The sequence below is a fragment of the Mustela erminea genome, chromosome X, assembly GCF_009829155.1.
Source record: "Mustela erminea isolate mMusErm1 chromosome X, mMusErm1.Pri, whole genome shotgun sequence".
Taxonomy (NCBI): Eukaryota; Metazoa; Chordata; class Mammalia; order Carnivora; family Mustelidae; genus Mustela; species Mustela erminea.
Window position 1 is genome coordinate 94,201,739 of NC_045635.1, and position 5,620 is coordinate 94,207,358.

At 39.4% G+C, this 5,620-nt stretch overlaps 1 pseudogene; it reads right to left on the minus strand.

Annotated features, from left to right (window-relative positions):
* Positions 1-2,157: 2,157 nt before the first annotated feature.
* LOC116582329 lies at positions 2,158-3,350 on the minus strand (annotated as a pseudogene).
* Between the last annotated feature and the right edge of the window lie 2,270 nt (positions 3,351-5,620).

Here is a 5,620-nt window from a genome sequence, read left to right on the forward strand (position 1 = left end):
GAAACCAGGTCAGAGGTGCCTGGGTAGCTCAGTCGGTTAAGCGTCTGCCTTCACTTCTTTCTCTCAAATAAATAAATCAAATCTTTTAAAAAAAAGTTTGTCTTGTAGAGTTTCCCAAGGTATGGCTTTTGCTGATTGCATTCCCATGGTGTAGTTTAACAAGTTCCTTTGTCCTCTGTATTTCCTATAAAATTGTAATTGTGGCTGGAGAATAGCCACAATTGGAGCTAGGGACTTGATTGGATGTAGAGGTTTGATTCTTTTTTTCAAGATTTAATATATGGTATTGTCATATCCCATAGGAAGCATACAATGTCTGATTATCTCCATAAATATATTTATATTAATTTAGAATATCATATGTGTTTATCCATCATTTGATATATAGTTCTATTTATTGGAGTTTAGCTTCATTTTTCTTTCATAAATTTCATCCATTATTGTGTAATACTTTTCAGTTTCAGGCTTTTTAAAGTGGAGTAAGTACTTAAGGACTCTCGAAGTTAGCTGAGCATAGATTTCTGGATGTTTTTCCTTCTAATATCTTATAATTTTCTATCCTATGATTCATTATGCAGCAAATAAATTTCAACTTGTCTTTATTGATTCTTAACAAGGCATTCAGCTTAATTTGCATAGAAGACTTTTCCCATCTGTATTTTATCTGTTGACAAATTAAACTAAGTTATGTAATTTCAATGTAAGTAAAAAGTAAACTGGAATACACAGGTTTGGATACAAACACAACTGAATGTTTTATAAGCAGATGAACTGGGAGGTGAAAAAATGTGTGGCTACCCATTCATTTCAGTATGTCTTGGCTATCAATTGATAAGTTTTGTAATGGGAATACAGAGTTAAAGAGGCAAGTTAGTTAAATGGAAGCCTATTAAAAAACCTTCAAGCACACTGCTGTCCAAGAGAACTTTCTGTGATGGGGATGTTTTACGTCTGAGTTGTCCAATATGGTATCCACTACCCACACGTAGCTCTTGAGCACTTGAAATGTGGCCACTGTGATTAAGGGGAAGCTAGAGAACTGAAATTTAATTTAACTAATTCAATTAATTAACTTAAATTTAATAACCTTGAACAATTTGGTTCTAGGACACAAAATTTGCACTGGAGAAAACTGGCTCCAAAGTCTAACTCTAGAGTCTGCACTCTTAACCATAACACCATAGTTTTGTGGCTTGGTGTTTCTCAGGACTTTTTTTTTCAAGGCACTAAATGCACATTCACATTTCTTTTATCTGTCTATCATCTATCTATCTATAGTGATTTTCACATTATATATATGTGTGTGTGTGTGTGTGTGTGTGTGTGTGCATGCGTGTGTGTGTGTGTATATATATATATAAAAGCAAATGACAAAGACCCAGTTTACCAGCCTAAGTTTAACACTATATATATATTTTTTAAAGATTTTATTTATTTATTTGACAGAGAGAGATCACAAGTAGGCAGAGAGGCAGGCAGAGAGAGAGAGAGGAGGAAGCAGGCTTCCTGCTGAGCAGAGAGCCCGATGCAGGACTCGATCCCAGGACCCTGAGATCATGACCTGAGCCGAAGGCAGCGGCCTAACCCACTGAGCCACCCAGGAGCCCCAACACTATATATTTAAACAGTTGTCAAAATTCACTAAGTTGGCAGCATTCATGCACAATTAGAAAGCATCTTCAATTTATATTAAATCAGAAATGTATTATCATTATGCATTAATATCTTGCACTACAAAATACTGGAAAAAATGAAATTATTGTTGTGGAAGATTCATCCAGGCAATATGAACTACACAGCAAGTTAACACGACTTGTCTCACACTCCAAACACACTGAGAAAAATAGATCCATGCTGGTATTAATGCATGAAAGAGCCATAGCCACCTTGGATTATATTTAATAATTTAAAAAAAGCAAGATGCACACAAAGATTTACAAGAATTTTAAAGACAAAATAAAATAGTCCTATGAGGCCCCAACAATAAGTCAAGAGTCTGACAAATAGAGGCTAACAAGAGTTGTGGTTATGAGTACTTAAGATTAGGTACAGTAACACTGAAAGTTAAGTTCATTTGAAATCTTCAAAAAAGAAGTTCCTGCTAATCCTCAAATGGTGCTTGTATAGTTAACTTCTGCACTAATTGGTTGCATTGAATTACTTGTTATCAAAGCATAGCAGCTGTCCCTTACCACTTACGGTTAAGGACTTTAACTGGCTGTCTTCAGCTTTGACTCTTTCTTGACCATTTTCAACATTATTCTCTCTCTCTTTTTTTTAAAAGATTTTATTTATTTATTTGACAGAGATCACAAGCAAGCAGAGAAGCAGGTAGAGAGAGAGAGAGAGAGAGAGAGAGAGAGAGAAGCAGGTTCTCCACTGAGCAAAGAGCCCGGTGCAGGGCTCGATCCCAGTACCCTGAGATCATGACCTGAGCTGAAGGCAGAGGCTTTAACCCACTGAGCCACCCAGGCATCCCTCAACATTATTCTCTTTGCAGTGAGTTTCCTGCCACTAACAATTTTAGTAAAAGTTGATATGGATTTGAAGCTGCCTGTCGAACTATCCTAAAAGGACATGGAAGAGAATGAAGTGAGGCTTCCATGACCCAGTGAACCTAAAGACATAAATCCTATATCGGAAAGAGCGAATTCCCTTCGAAATGTGGAAATCCACTGAAGACAGTGAAAAACAATACTCTGCCTCAGCTTCTTTGGGGCACCCCCTGTGAGTCCCCACAGAAGTCCACAAGTGGGTTTTCAAAGAAGTTCAATAAAAATCGGTCTCATCCACTCACTCACTCACTCAATCAATCTGTGGAGGCATCATCTGAGTTATGCAAGGTGAAGCCCAACTCAAACAGACTGTCAAAATGACTTCCACCTCCACCACCTAATCCTTCTTCACCATATTTGTCATAGGAGTCTCATTTATTAGCATCTGAATAATATGTCATATACCTCAGCTACTTGTTTGAATTCTATCTCTCCTGCTTGTTTATTCTCATGATTTTTTACCTGGATGCCACTTCAGTGCCAGTTTCTGATAATGGCTTTTTTAAAAGATTTATTCATTTATTTATTTGACAGAGAGAGAGAAAGAGACCACAAGTAGGCAGAGAGGCAGGCAGAGAGAGAGGGGGAAGCAGGCTTCCCGCTGAGCAGAGAGCCTGATTCGAGGCTCCATCCCAGGACCCTGAGATCATGACCTGAGCCGAAGGCAGAGGCTTAGCCCTCTGAGCCACCCAGACATCCCTCTGATAATGACTTGTTAATATTTTTGGCTAAGGCATGTCTGCGCATGCCCAGACCTTCCACATGTTTTAACAGGCTGTTAGAAGGAGTCCTCATTTCTGGTTTTAAGGTCATCTGTGTGGGGCCCAGGACTCGGGAGCCTGCTAAGTGCAGCCTAAGTCTCCCTTCGGTTGCCTTTTGCACATTGTGTGGGTTAACAGTGGCAGCCTGATGCTTCTCAGGATTTACTCTTACATGAGCTATTGCCTTTGTGCATAATATTCCTTCTAGCGGAAAATTGTACCCTTAGAATCTTCTTAGCCCGGCGTGGTATCCAGTCTCCATGATAGTTTCGAATAAACCATACCTCCCTGGTGTGGTTTATTAAGTATGGGAACACACTTATGTGTTCCCTCCCACACCAGCTCACGTTTAACCAATAAATTGTGTTGACTGTGATACTGCCTGACTTCTGAGGCTGTTATAAGAAGCCTTGGAGCCTCTGTCTTGATCTGTCGAGGCGAAGTTCTTGGTGCCCTGAGCCGCCTTGTAAGACTCTACCTACCCTGCCAGAGGGATCTTCTGGAGAAGCCCCGAGACTTCATGGAAGAAAGGAAGGTTCTAGCAGAGAGAGACTAGTCTTTAAAGCTGTCTCCTTCAAGGTGCCAGGCATGCGAGTGAAACCTCTTGCAGCCTACCAACCAGCCCAGCTGTTAAGTAAGTACCCAAATTCTGAGGTAGGATATTTGTTGGAATTTTAAAGATACTTTGTTACACAGCAATAGAGAGTTGGAACACCCGACTAGGTTCGTTTAGGCATCACCTCCAAGGAACGTCTGATTTGCACTTTTAACTTCCCTTTCCCTTTTGAGTTAGGTGTGATTCTTTTTGCCCCTGTGCCATATAACACTTCATTCTACATGTATGGTTTTATGCTATTTGTCCTCTAGACTGTGGTCTCTCTGAACTTATGAATTATTCTCCTTTATGAGAGGACCTTATCCCAATACTTGGTGCACTATGGCTATTCAAAATAAATGGACTAAATCACAGAATCTTAGGACTTGGGGAACTTTTGATGCCCTGGAAAACAACCCAGTTTGATCTACAAAGTGTTTGTCCATCCAGCCTCTGTGGGAAGCCCCTCACGTAATGATAACTTACTAATTCCTGAGGTAGCTTACCCCATCTTTAAGCAATTCACCCTGTTAGCACGTGCTTGTCAGCTTAACTTTTTTTTTTTTAAGATTTTATTTATTTATTTGACAGAGAGAGATCACAAGTAAGCAGAGAGGCAGGCGGGGTGGGGGGAGGGATGCAGGCTCCCTGCTGAACAGAGAACCCGATGCGAGACTCGATTCCAGGACCCTGAGATCATGACCTGAGCCGAAGGCAGAGGCTTAACCCACTGAACCACCCAGGTGCCTTCAGCTTAACTCTTGCTTGTGATCGTTTTTTCATTTCAGCTCCTCTCAGGAGTCTTGTGCTTGCTAATATGTTGATTTGTGCTCACCTCTGCGCTGTAAAATTTTTTTAAGCCTTTTTAATATTTGTGTTGTAGGTACCTAACTGTATTATAAGTTTAGAAATAAACCTGCTCTCTTAGATGTATTTTATTGTCCCTCACTGGATACATTGCCTTCAGAGGTAACTCAATTTATGCTCTTCACTGACAGACCAGTAGAATGTACCGGTTAAGAGTGTGGGTTCTGATGGCAGAAGTCTTGGATTCAAATCCTGACACTAGCACATATTAGTGATTATGTGAAATTAGACAAGTCACCTGATCTAAATAAGTTGTTCCTATCTGAAGAACAGTAACTTTCTCATACATTTGTTGTGAAAATTAAATGATATTGTGCACATAAGCAGTGCTTAACCACAACTTTACATATTAGATGCTTAGTAAGTAGTAGTGATACACAACTATTATGGCAACACAGTACCAGCTGACCGAATTAAGTATTCTTTCTCATATTGAGCATTAGATAACCACCTCATTTTATTTTGTCTTCCTGAACTGTTTGTCTCACTTTTGCCTGGCTGCTTTCTCTCTAAAAGTTTACAATAGCGGCATTCAATTTTTTAAGCCTTACCTGCTCTTTTTGGTAGAAGATTCAAATTAGTAAATAAACCATATCTATACACAAGATGATAGATGTTATTGTCAAAACCTTAGATAGTCACAAGACCATTTGGAATCAAGGCCTGTGTCTCACTTGCAAGAGCAAAAAATGTAGACAAGTCCATGATCTAATTGCATTGGTAACTATGTCCCTAAAGAATTGAGATGTTATTCTTTTGATTTCAACCTAGCTGTGTGCCTCTTGTAGAACTCAGCTGCCTCTTATATAAAACAGGCAAAACATTTCTGTTTACCTCTCAGG